General features: G+C 22.9%; 1 protein-coding gene across 1 annotated transcript in view; it reads right to left on the bottom strand.

Moving 5' to 3' along the window:
* Positions 1-15666, bottom strand: part of LOC114118952 (5-hydroxytryptamine receptor 2A) — a 127751-nt gene that overhangs the window by 76102 nt on the left and 35983 nt on the right. The window lies entirely within an intron of this gene.

Raw genomic sequence — 15666 nt, 5'->3', positions numbered from 1 at the left:
CATCCGAAACGATCGACATGGGATTCGTAGTAGCACGGATCTATAACAGGCGGCAACAACGGGTCAAAATACACATCAACCGGAAGTAGAAATCCATTTAAAGTATTCGCTGAACATTGTCAGAGAATACATATTATAATATGCAACCGGAAAATAACTGTTTGATAGAAAACTGTAGTTCAGTATAGTGTATACTATGTTCAGATTTTTTTTTTTTTTTAATTTCCGCGTTACAAAGGTTGGTGTAAACATTTGAAATTATAAAATATTGAAATATTGGTCATCTGTATACTTATACATATAAATATTTAATTTATCTCATAATTTTCGATTTTTTCTTATTTATAAATTGATATCAAAAGAAAATGATTACAAGATAAATATTAATAATAATAGACTTTATAACTAGAACCAAATTAATGTGTGTAATAACTAGTTATTGTAATTATTCGATTTTATACACTTTTTTGAAAAAGTGTTTTATCGTCAATCTCAAATCTATAAAAATTTAAATTTGTATATTAAACTTCGAGAAGTCGTCATTTTCACTGGTCACAATTTGTGTTTAGCAGTATCATACAAAATACAAATGCCTCTTATATTTTATGGATGGTTTAAAACAATAAATTATGTTCACATTGTGCATCCACAGACGAATGATTTGAGTCAAATTACTAAACATAGACAGTTGCTTATTATTTTTGAATCTATGTCAATTATTCAAACTTTACCTCGTTGATGTATCAATTACCAAGGTGGACGTTATATATGCAATTTTCACTCAAACATTCAATTAACAATCATTAGTGGAACCATGACAATTGACCAGCGGTCAAAATATTGCTCTTCTTCCGTCGTCATATTATCGTATTATAAATTCCACAATTAAGTATTTTTGTAAATTATACAAAAATAAAAAAACATAAACGTAAAATATAATTCAATCTAATTACCAAACAATCAACAATAACATAAGTTTTAAGTTAGATAATGACCTTTGATAATATAAGGTATATGTATACTATTAGGTTAAAAATAAAATAAACCAATATTACTGAAAGTTTTGTGGGATATTTTTGAAAAGATTTATCAATAATTAAATATCATCATGAAAGCACATAATACATAAAATAATAAAACGCTTTGTAGTCTAGACACGAAGTAAATTAAGGATTTGACACAACAAAATTAAATGATGAAAAAGAAACTTTTTTTCATTTATTTCATTATTTGTATTAATATAACCTTTAAGTTGTATATTTTTTTTCTCGAAAGAATTGGAATACGTGAAAAGATAGAATCAAAAATTCTAGGTTATCATACTATATAATCATGTATTGTGACCTGAGGGCTTAGCAGGATTTACTTTTAAACAACTATACACGGTAGTATCGACAAATATAATAACATTTTATTGTGGAAAGAAGTATAAAATAGAGAAAGTGGCCATGAAGGGTAAAGTTATATGTTTTATTTTAGGGTACTACCCGGCCAGTTGGCAAAAAATTGGAGGAAAAAAATATAACGGTTTCCGATCACATAGAGTCAAATAGCCTCCGGGGACCTACAACGGTGGAGAATGATTAAATTTCAGCAAATTATATTTGTCTGGCTTTGGAGAGATATCGAAATATACCACCCACTGGCTATAAGACCAGTGCACAAGTGCATACATATTTAAACAAATAATATAATATGTGTCCACCCCCATTTATCACGATCAATACTCGTTCTTATTATCATAAAATTATGTTTAATTATATTTTCTTACATTTTAATTTATAAATGTATTTTTAAAAAAAATATCAATATTTTAGTCTTAATACAAGCAAATGTTCTTTAACATTTATTTTGAATTTAAATTATACAAAGTACGAATCAAATAAAAAAAATAATAAATTTCACTTAAATAGTGATTCAAATACAAACGTTGACGTCAACAGTGTCTATTTACTCTAAATTATATTGTTAGCCTAAAGAAAGCGTTATTTCGTTTTACAAATAAATCAATTACTGATGCATTAATTTATACATTATGGGTTAGGTTTGCTTTTGCACCCAATGTACAATTATTTATTATAAATATAATTTACAATTAACATACCTACACTAATTTTATTTGGGTGACAGAATATACATAATATATTGCAGTAAAACAGATGATGATATTTTATTAGTTTTAACTTTGTTAAAATTATGATTTACAATTTTATACAACAGAGATTAAAATAACTTTTTTAGTAATATTTTGAAATTCATAAAAATGATTTGTAATGTTGTAATAACTGATATAATAACCAAAATAAATAAGTGAACTTATTGGACCATGTAATTTCCGGTAATATATCTTCGATTTTTTTTTTTTTTAAATTACTTTATTCGTTTAAAAATTGATAATAAATTTAGTTCTAAATATAATATTAGACAGCTTATATTATAGTGAACACCTTAATATTTGGTTTGAATCGCATCAAGTTCGTTTAATGATTTATTATACTATTTCACTCTTTAAAATTGTATACCATGTGTTACAAAAGTAATTTGTCATCAGTATTTGTTTTTCATTATTATTATGTAGTATATGTTTGCCATATGTTATATATTATTTTCCAATTTTGAGATAAAACAAAACGTTGATTAAAACTCGCGCGTGTTTTATATAAAACCGGAGACAAGTAGAATTATAACAGTGTGGTTGATAGTATGTCATGTGTATTACTTATTTGTGATGAAAATAATCTATCATAAAAAAAGTAGTTTTAACAAACAACATTAGTATTTGCTATTTACTTAAATTAGTTTAATTTATATTATGAAGACCAAATAATACACATTGCATGTTGTTCGTTTCAATAATATATTTTAGCAAAATAATCTAACAGCTTACTGCTGAATAACATAAAATTAATCTAAATTTGTGATCTAAGTTATTGTTTTTTATTTTTATGTATTATCATAGCTTATAATATAATTTATTAAAATAATATAAATAATAATATTTAGTAATATTTTATAATGAACGTAAAACTATTATTTTTCATTTATCTTGATTTATCAAAAAATAATTGAAATTAATTTTATAGGAGATGATAATTTTTAAGAAGATAATGTAAAGTAATAAAATGTGAACAGAAAAAAAGTAGAGGTATAAGATATTGCTGTACTCTGACCATTGTTGATGTTTTTATGAGTTAGTACAGTACTATAATATATTGCGTTATGCATTTTAGTTGTAAACGGATATTTTGAAAATTAGGTAGGTAAATTACAATAGTATAAGTAATAATTGAAAAAAGTATTATATACACAGATTTCTTCTATCAGTTGTGGCTAAATTTTTTTATAAAATCTAAAATATGCTTAAAATTATTGGTTTTTATAGTAATTTGATTTCCATATCATTGTACGTGCTTTAGAACACGCAAAACATAGGACGTGCGTATAATGGAAATCTGGTCTCATTATTCAACGTCTCCGAAGCTCATCATCTGACATGATTCAATCTGTTGGGAAACTAGGCATTCAAGATACTATAATGAACATGACCATACTAATACTAAGTGACAAATGTTTGTGAACTTGTCAGTACAGCTTCAAATAATTCTGATATTAAATTCATTACAAATTGACTAATAACAAAATGTAATATAAATGCATAGTGTATACACTATATAATATACATAATATATTATAAATACTCTTGTAGATAATTAATTATATCTATATTTTTTCCCCAATTATTAGTCATTTGTAATAATAAGACTACTACTAAAAAAAAAAATAATATATTTAAGTAATGGCATACACAAAAATATCATTAAATTCAACTAATCAAAATTTGATTGTGTATTATTTTACTTTATTTTTTTTAAAAAACAGTTTATTTTATTTACATTTTATTATTGTATATTGGTCAAAGTGTAAAGCTAACAGTAAAATTGAAAAATAAAAAATCAACCACTACATAAAAAATAATTTAATTTTTAAAAATAATACATTCCATTGATGCAAAAAAGTGCTTATTAAAAGTTTGTTTTTTCTATTTGGCAATATATAAATTCTCATGAGCAATGCTTATATAATATTCAGTTATTTTTTGAATAAACACCACAAGGACGAACAAATAACAAAAATGAGTTTTTATAATATCAATAAAAATGTTTCAAAAGCAAGTGTGATTATAACCTTGAGAAATACTTAAATATATATATTTATATACCTATTAAATTTATAGTTATATTTATACTAAAGCTACTAAATGAACTATAATTTTAAATAAAATTTGTTATAAACGTAGATATGGTTTGACAAACGAAATTTTAAAATTGTATAAAACCACGTATTCAAGTAAATATAACTATTTTATTACATGGCTATTATAATCGAAAAAAAGAAATATATTTCCTCTTCATCCCAGCCAATCTAAACACACACATAACTTATTAAACTCTTTCAATTTTAAATTAAAAGAGTTTAAAAGGTATCAGTTATTATTTTTAAATTGAAATTTACATTTTGAACACGTAGTTTTAGTATTGCTTTTAAGAAATTTTTAATAATCAAAAAAAAAAAATGAATAGAATTCAATTCAGTTCAAAGTTGATTTATAGAAATATAAATAATGGTTTATTAATTTATCTTTTTATTTATAATATTCATTAATTTAGATAATGTGATAACTATTTACTTATATATATATTTATAAAACCATACTTTGAAAATTTAAATAACAGTAAACGAACATAGAAGTAAAATAGGACAACATTATATGACAAATAATAATTTATAATAATTGAAAAAAGATGAATAGGTACAAATGATACAGTAGACAACAAGAAGACAAACTTTGAAAAACTTCATAAAATATATGATAAATAGCACGACCATATATAAAGTGGACTCATTAAGACATTAACACTGTTATAATAAATTACTCAATAGTAATTAATTTAACACATTTCAAATATGATGTTGTAATATTGTGAATCGTATAAAAAAATATATATAAATATACGCTATAATATTGTATATACTATGAAATTTGCTTTTCATTAAGAATTTACTCTATTTTAAAATTATATTTATACCTATAAAATGCAATGTTTGTATTATAGTGGCTTATAAACTCAGAAACTACTCAATTGACTTTGACGAAAATATCATAGATTGTTTTTAAAGATACCTAGAAAGTTTTTAAAATTAGTTTTAAACATGTGGCGATGAATTAAGTGTTTTTATTTTATTTTTGTTGATTACATGCCATACAAACTATAAACAACTATCAAATATGGATGTTTTGTAACATTGTGTTTCCGCTGTTATAGGTTTTTTTTTTAATGGATCAAAACTTTGTTCGAATCAACAATTTGACATATGAGAAACAATGCCAAAATTATATGTACTTCAGATTTTATGTTAACACATTATAAAATACATACAACCTACATAAAAAATAGAAAAATAAAATTGTTTAGTCATAAGAAAATGGTCGTAATATTTTGAAAATTTTATTATTAATAGAAAATAATAAAATGAATATTTAGTAAAAATGTAAAGCATATATAATTATCTGTTTGTTTTTGAGTTAGGTACACACACACATAAAAAAAAAATTAAATTTGGTTTTGTCAAAAATGAGATTTATATAAAATTTAACGGTTTTCTTATTTTTTTTTTTTTTTTTTTTTTTTAAAAAAAGTTTAACGAATTTTTTACTTTTGACCCCCCAAAGTATCGTATAGACTATACCAATTGCTATCAGAAACCATTGCCATTTTTTGAAAATCGAAGCACTATCCTTAAACTTTACTGTTCCAAAAGTTGATGACAGACAAAATAAAACACACGTTATTGTAAAATCAATACAATCATCGTTTTACTAAGAATCTAAAATATAAACTTGGTGTAAAGTTAGTGAAAATTTAATTTAAAAAAATCTTTTCTCATTAAAACTTTTAAATAGTTTAAATTACATACTTAAGTTTAAAGATTTAAACGGGAATAACATTGTGTCAATATATAATAGTAAATATACGGATAGTACACCACACATAGCCTGTATGTTAGTTATTAGTATCTTTCCACTAAACAAAACTTAAGATTGTTGTATATTGTATATTATGATATTATAAAATTTGAAAAATAATATTGAATCTGATATTGAATCAGATATTGATAATCAGATATTGAATCTGGAAAACATTTATAGTTTAATATTAAACAATATATTTAAATGTGATAAAATCATATTTTTTAAGTACTCCTATTATCCGACATACCCATTAAAAAATATATATATAATAAAAATTATAAATGGCTGAGCAGTAATACAACGCTGTAGGACTTAAACATTAGTCACTATTATTTGAAAATTTGTACATAATTATATAATTGTTATTCCAGAAATAATTATATTTGATATTAGTTGACATTTTAAACATTTATGAATAAATAAAACGTGCATCAAAATATATACATTTATATTAATTAAATATTCAGTAAAAATGTAACACTTCTTGGAAGATTTAATATTTAAATAAAATATTTGTTTTCGTTAAATAATACGCTAATATACTTAACCATATATATATATATAATTTTAATTTAAAATATAAATTGAGGAATATTGGTTGATTTACACTTAAATTCTTTAGAATAATAAATTATTTACGGATATAAAATTAAAACTGTAGATTGATATTAAAAAAACGACAAAATAAAAAAATTGGAAAATTAATAAATAGTTTTATGACTAAAAAATAAAAATCCGATTTACTATAAAATTTTGTCGATAATTTATATATGTTTAACCATAAAATGATTACAATTCACTCTACCTATATGCAGTAGTATTTTAATATTTTTAATTAAAATATAATATAGTATAATTAATAATTATTATACCTAAGCTAACCAATAAACCAATATTATCGTTGTATTTTTTTGACTATTTTGAGTTTTGTAGAAGTTGTTAAATGTTAACAGTCACTTTATATTTAAGTGCATTTATTATTTTAAATTTGTAAAATTCTGGAAATATAGTTACTAGTAATGTCTAGGTAAGGTGAGTTAAACCAGATGGCATCAGTTGTTTTGGATAATCGATGTAGATTTTCGTAATTGATGTTTTAGTCAGTATATTTTCTAAATTGGTCATAAAAGCTTTGTATTACATTTTGAGTGTATAACCTTATTTTTTTAGTGAGGAGAGAGTATGAGGATTTAAGACAAGTAAAAATTAGTAAAATGTTTTTTTACAGACCAAAAATTACGTGCAACGTGCAGATGTAGAGAATATTTGTACAAATGCTACAAATATAATATATATAAGTATTAATTTCATGTACAACATTTTTTAAAAAGAAATATTGATGTGAGGGATCAGGTTGTCGTCAAATAGCATTTCTATCAGTTGGACTTATAGCTTTCCATAAAAAAGACAAAATTCTCATATTAAGAGACACATTTCTGGGTAAAATACACCGCCTACACAGTACACGTGGATCATAAGCTATAGTAAAATATATGATAACTAATGAGTTTACAAGACGGTCAAACTAGCTTATTCATTCGTCGACGTTTTCATAATATATTTATTTTCTTACTAAGGCTTTAAAAAAGTTATTGAGCTAGAAACACGCTACCAACTAGTCGAAAAATTAATGGCTCAATCTTTCAATTAAACTTAATGAAGCTAAAATAACCACTTATATTTGGCTGTTCCTTGACTACACAACAATAAAACATGATATCTCCATTAACCGTCTTACTATCTCAGAAAAGGACATACGCACCTCATATACCAACACATAATGAAAATAAAAGATTCTCCATTATGTAGTATCAACTGTGGTACCTCCCTAACAGTGAAACACATTATTGCCAGGAACAGAATGTACAAAAATAGAGAAGAAGAGAAGAACTAATATATAATTACTACTTTTCAGAAGTTTTAAACCTTGAATCAAGGAACACTATTTAACTAGTTAAGTCTATTTTAAAAAATACCTCATAACTTATCAGTGAAATGTAATATTATAGTGTGCTTATATTATATCTTAAATATTTAATTAATTATAAAAACTATATCAATAATATAATAATATAATTCTATTAAAATCTATTGTTACAACTAACAATTTTAGATGACGAAGATTTTAATGCAATACTAATATTGGGGTAAGTTTGTTTGGTATATATTTACGATAAATTTCAGTTATATTTTATGATATAAGTACCCAATTCTCACTATTATGAATAATATATTCAATATAGATATAGGTACAATGGTATAAAAAAATTGAATAAAAACGTTATTTACTTCAATAAATACAAATTGATTAATATTATAATATTATTATAGTATTTATTTTACGACAAGAAATTGAAATATTTGGAAAAAAAATCATTCAATAAACTTCAATATAATATTCTTTGTAAATTATTTGTAATCCAATATATATTTATGAATAAAACATATTATATATTATATTATATCCGACTGATATTTTTAGTCTCTAATATAATGATGCATATACCTATAATTGAAAACAAAATGTGTTTCATGCTTAAAGTTTAAAATAATGTATTTATTGGTTTTTTTAGGGACTTCTGGTCAAAATATAATGATCATTTTAATGGTATTTCGTCTCATGTGCACCGTTGGATAGAAAAAGACAAGTAAGTAGTGAAAACTGAAAAGTTATACGCAACTCACCTTTCAATTACCGGTAAGCCGCTTATTTCCAAAATGCCAATGTTGAGCGTACGTTATGTGATACATATTTTCTTTTTTAAAAACATTTTTTTTTCGTTATAGGAAAAAGCATTCAGAACAAAAAATAGTCTATTGTTGAGAAATGGAACTTTCCACTATTTTCAGCGTGGTTTCACCAAAATCCATTTTGAACGGGTTATCAGAATGAAAAAATGTATACGCATATATATATTAAGACGTATATCCCCGCAGTGAATGGATTTGCACATAGAAGAAGTATTTTTGTGGGTATGTACTGTTATTATCTCTATAATATGTTGCATTAAGCACATTTTACATTTTACGAGGGATAACTAATAATACGCGTTCTGCCTGTTTACCGATAAAACGAATTTTCCACATGAGCTGACAACTAAGTTTTCTTATTTAAAACCACCGTAGTAGGTTTGTTATTTTGAAAAATACTAATCCTGTTTTGCCATTTTGGAAATCATTGCTTTATTTTGGTTGGTATGTAGTAATTCAAAACGATATCTAAATTAAAAATTTGATAAACTTCAGTAATGATATAATTTTGTAAATAATTCATAATTGATAAATTATTTACTGTGAATTTATATTAGGTTAGGTAACTCTATACGATAAATAAAAATCGAGTATTTTTTTTTAAAAACAATTATGGCTTAAAATAACATAATTTATTAGTGTAAAATCCATTAAACAATTTTTTGTAGATTTATAATAATATTATGTACATAAATATTTATTTTATAGCTAATAAAAATATTTAAATATTTCATGCAAGATAAGTATAAAACATTAATATTAACAAAAAAATAAATTAATTTATAGTTAAATTATAATGTACGCCTTTGCCCTTTAATCATGTAAGTAAATTTAGCAAAAATACGTGAACTGTCAATTCAATTTTATCATTCAGCTCATCATTCACCCAAATTATAATGCTTATTTGAACCTCAATACTGACATTACCATTACAAATAGAAACCAGAGTAATATTTAAATGAACAAAATTCTGCATAGTTTTATTTTGGATGACAGTGTTTCAAGTCCCCTGTTGAATATAAATTATGTTTTATGTAGCTATTACAAATATTTCCAATTTTGTATGCAGTAAGTAATTGAAGAATTTTATATGCGTGACAATTATTGTGAAAATGTAGAGGTATTGAAATTATTTATTTTTAAAAGCAAATGATTTTCTTTTGTGTAATGTCTATAAATTAAATATACTTACAGAAAAACATTTCATAAATTATTTGTCTTTATGGTTTCCATCACCAATAATAATTTATAAAAATAATTGTTTTGTTATTAACACAATGTTTTTTATCGTATTCATATCAAATTATGTTACTTTTATGCACTTTTATTCACTATCCAAATAACTAAATATAACAAAAAAAAATGTAATGTATATATATATATATGTATAAGAGATAATATCATATCAAATCAGTTTCTATGTCGACATTATTATAAGCTATATTTTATCGACGTGTACGTAAAAAGCATACGTAATATTATATGACACTGAATAATTTCAAATAAATTCACTTAAGTATTTTTATCTCATATTTATTTTATATTATTCCTTAGAAAATAATGCACTACCTACCACACACAGCCCACGTATTCATTTTAATTTTAAAACATAAGTTAAATTAGGAAAGCACGCGCCAAACAACTTTGGCTACATATTGTTATCAAGTAGGATTTAGGGTTTATCCTCGTAAAATCACGTTCGTCTCCCTGTCTAAAGTTGGTAAAACCATTTGACTATGGTTTTATTCTGAACAAGATTCTAAAACAGTCTTCTGTAATAATCTTTATACATATAATATTGTCTTTATGTCAGTTTAACACTACTTTATAACAAATATTCTTATGAAGTTGATATTTTCTGAGTAAATTAAACTGTGCATAAAATCTATCGGATCAGTATGCCTATAGAAAGCGCTAACATCAATGAATAATGATATTAGCCTTAATATAAATTAGAAACATTTTTTATCAGGTTTATTTTTTCATATTGAAAAAAATATTAATGGGCGAGACCCTTTTTGACCGATTCACTTTTCTTCCAAATTTAAAAAAAGGTTGATACCCTTTTCGACCAAAACAAAAAGTTTAATACATACTTTATGTTATATATATATCAAAAATTATTAAAACCTATGTATAATATTTTTATCATAAATTATTTGGTCGGTGGTCGTCGTATTTGATTTTTATTTGATAGCAACTACCACATGAAGGTATCTATGTGTAGTATGCACCAAGATCGATCATTATAGGTATTGTGTCACTATATATTGTATAGCCAATATAAAATATTAATCATTTGTGTAAAATTAATTGTATAAATTTTATCTTTTCAATAATTTTCTATATTTTTTTATTACATAATTTTTTATAACTTTTATTTTTATAGTTTTCTATTTTCTATCAAATAATTGTTGGAAAAAATGATATATTATTATATTATACTGTACATAAAAACTTATAGATAAGTATTATATAAGTAATATTGTTATTTTTTATTATAAAATTTATTGTTTTGGCCGAAATTCAAAAAGTACGATTTTGATCGAAGGGAGTCAACCTTTTTTAAATTTGGTAGAAAAAAGAATCGGCCGAAAAGGGAAGGGTACGTTTTTGATCAAAAACGTCCATGCCTATATTAACAAGCAAGTACCTACATAATATGTACCTATTGTACCTATATATTACGTATAATATATTATGTACAATATACACAATATTATTATATTAAATAATAAGTACTTATGATGACTTAATAGTAAACCATACAAATACAGTGTGTATACTGTTTAACACGAACCATTATTTTTTAATTTTGTTATTCAATCTATATTTTGTAATGATTTTTTATTAACTAAAAATTAATTTCATAGCTTTTATATAACATAAATGAAAATTTAATTTAACATGAAAAGAGAAAAGAATAAGACAAACAAATGTATTACACAGCCAATGTTAGATTCAATAACTTTGTAAAAGGTATTTGTTGACGCATTTCGTATCTTTGTAAGTTAGATAGCATTGATTTTGTATACTATATATATTTTTTTTAATTTAGCTACCAAAATATGTGTGTCATGTAGACTATTCTATAATATAAAATGTTTTTTTTTTTTTTACTTTAATTTTATAGTTTAATGTGTAACGGCTGTGGTATATTTCTTTATTGCTTTTACGTCATGTGGTTGTTATTTGTTTGATTTCATTAATAAATAATTATTCAATATTCATAAATATGACAACACTAAAACTAAATAAATAATAGTAAATAACAAACCACTTAAAAATATACTTTAACTATAATTTGTTTATTCAAACGTCATTTCAAACATTTCAAAATGTATTCAAATTGTTTTAATTTATAGATTTATATAGTGTATAAGTCGTTACTTGCTAATATCAAAATAAAGATGAATATATAGTATAGTTTTATAATGTATATGGTACATATCCAATGTAGCTCTGTAGTATAATATGTATATAACGCATTTTAAGCTGTAGATGTAACTAGGTTAAACAATATTAAACTATTTTGTATGGATGTGTAAAATATGATAGTCAATTAAAAAATAAATAGTATTATGTAAACAAATTTAAATGAGAAATTCATCTCGTATATTTTTTAAATTATTTTTATTACATTGATTGATCTTTATTAGATAACAATGTTAAAGCAAACAGGAAACATATTATTAAATGTTTAAAGTATAAAGATATTGGAAAAATAATGAATAATATTGTTCTATTTTTTTTTTTTTACCAATCAAAAACTATGCTGGAAATAACTTCTCTTAAATAAAACTTTTCCAATCTCAAATTTTAAGTTACTGAAAACTTTATCTGGTTAAAATAAAGAAAAAATTTCACATTTTGTCTCCAAAACGATTTTTTTTAACTTTAATTATTTTTCTTTAAGTTAGTTTATTCTAATCTAATTTCACATGAACAAGTACAGTTCCTCTAAACGAAATAAAAATTCAAATTATATCAAAACTTTTTTTGTAATCTAGATTTTAAAAATCTGAATACTTTAATAGTTTAATCAAGGAATTGAGTTTTAATAAAAAACAAAAGATATATGTATTGAAAACACCTTAATTATAGTAATATTTTTTCATGAATATAATACAATTCATTTTTTTGAATTAGTTATAGTTAATCTAAATTATAATTACATAACTATATAAATATTACCATACGGATTACAAATGATTGTAATATTTATTTATACTTATGAACTGATTAATCATTTTAAAATTTAAATCATTAAATAAACACATTTGATTATTTGAAATATGCATATTCAACAAAAAATTGAAGTGATGAATTGTATTTTCTTAGTAATGTAATAATGAAATTAATTGTTAATTTTATTTCAATAAAAAACAGGATAATAAACCTTTTTTTTTTTAATTTAAATTAATGTATGTAATAATATAATTAATCGTAGGTACACTACATGCAATTTTCACATTAAATTAAAATAATTTATTCATGAAAAACTGAAATTAATTTTTAATATATCGGTTCAAAAAGTGTATCAAGTTAATAAAGTTTGTTTGTAAATATTTAGGCTAAAATATAAACAAAACTTTAGTTTTTTTTTTTTTGTTTTACATCCCTGAGTTTTAGGAAATTTTATACACCCAAATAATCATCCAAAATTATTTGAATATATTATGTTTTATTAGATATTTATCAATATCTATCTGTTATACGTCACGCACAAGCAAATAATTTAGAAACGTATATTAATGACTATATTTATTACATAATTATACTTATCAAGCAATTTAAATCATTAAATACTGATGTAAAGGTAAATACAATTTTAGCAGGTATAAGCATCATGAATATTATATAGAAAACAATTTTGAAAAACATATGTATATTATAAGGTATTATTTTATAACCTTAATTTTGATACATACAATATAATGGCTATAATTATTGATCGCATATTGTAGTTATAAAAACTATTGGTATAAGTTATATATAGTAAAATAACCAAACGCTTACAAAAGACCTAGGTAGAAACTAGTTTTAACAAGTTTTTCGATATATTTATTATATTGTAAAATAATACATGGTAGAAGTTTAAGAATATTTATGATATGGTATTATTTGTTTTATATTAATTTTCAAACAAGAAGTGGCTGGTCAATTTATAGAAGAGCTCACAGCGATGGACATTTTTATTTTGCTCAAGTTACTACATTGCAATATTGGAAAAATGTAATTGTAGGTATATAGTGTGAAAAATAAAAGAAGTTGAAACCTCATTATTGCACTCGTTCACGGTTGATGGTCAGACGAAATACCCCTCCGGGAAAACCTTTTTAATGGTCTTTTTTTTAATATTATTTATTTAAATTAATAGCACCAGTGATATTGTAATATTATAGGGGTTAGATTGAATTTGAAACTTTTGGAAACCTCTTTATATCGTGGCATCCCAAATTTAATTTAAACCTTCTTTGTTGTATTTACACAGATGGTAACATTATGAAACCACCATAAGGGATATCAAGTTTGTTATTTTGTTTAAAAATAATAAGGTGAATGTTATTTTTTAAATCATTTTCCTCGTTTTTCTCTGTAAATGGACAAATAAATATTTGTTTTATTAAAATATTAGACACTACATTACATTATATATATATATAATATATAATTATTTATATTAAGAACTTATTTTCAGTTTAAACTATGTAAGTTCATAATATAACATATTATTATATTTAAATACATTTTCCATTTTATTTGCTATACATGTATATTAATCATATCATATTATGTTTACATATTCGATTTTTAAAAATAACAGTAGGGCATTAAATATTGAAAATAATATTTTGTTAACATTACCTAAAAATGCTATAGTTGGTATTGATTTTAAAGCATTTCACAGGTGATACTTACTATACATTTTATAAAAGTTTGCATAATAAGAATGTAGTAAAAATATTTATTCCTTGATGTAATAAATAACAGCATACATTATTTATGTTATTACTGTGTTGTCATTTATGAAAGCTGATCTATTAAAAAATATAATATCCATTGAGCTTTGTATAATTCAAAATATTTATTAAATTTACAATTAAATGACTACTAGTGGTTAAAAATTCCTAAACCTATTCTAAATTTAAAATCTATAGTAGGTATACAAAAATAAACTTTTTCAGCTTTTTACGCAAGGAACCATTATTGTTTACTGGTGTAAACAAGTTGCTTCATTGCATAAATATTAATGAACTCAATACGTTGATTTCATTATTTTTTTTCGCAATGGTGTATAAAAAGATGAATTAAATTATTGTTTTTAAAAATTATAAAAAAAAAAATCATCTTAATAATTTGATATTTTATTTGTTTGTTTATTTATTTATTAAAGGGAAAAATAAATATAGAATTCATAATTAAATTATTAATTTCATTATAATATTTAAAAATGTACATGTACATTGACTTGTATAAATTGAATCATATTTGAAATATTCAGTTAGTTTTATAAAATTAATTACTCGCTTAAGAAATTTTCTGCTATAAACTTGTTATTAAGTATTCGTGTTTTGAATTTTGATTTTAAAATACACCTTATTTAATATGCACGGATAACCTTAAAAATAAGCTTACCTATGTGTTTGTATGTACCTACAATTTAATAATAGCTAAAAAGGTTGAAGTTATTAGGAAACGTATACTAAAAATACAATAATAAGTATTATAGATATTTGAATTTCTCACATTCTAGTTATTTACAAAAAAAACTTATTAGTTATAACTACTTACTCATCGTTGAAGGGTTTATTAGTTTTTTTTTTCGTATAATTACAATTATAATTGTTTTTGAGTGTATCGATATTCAAAAGCGACCAACG

Source organism: Aphis gossypii, chromosome 3 (assembly GCF_020184175.1).
Source record: "Aphis gossypii isolate Hap1 chromosome 3, ASM2018417v2, whole genome shotgun sequence".
NCBI lineage: Eukaryota > Metazoa > Arthropoda > Insecta > Hemiptera > Aphididae > Aphis > Aphis gossypii.
This window is presented reverse-complemented; position numbering and strand designations above follow the sequence as displayed.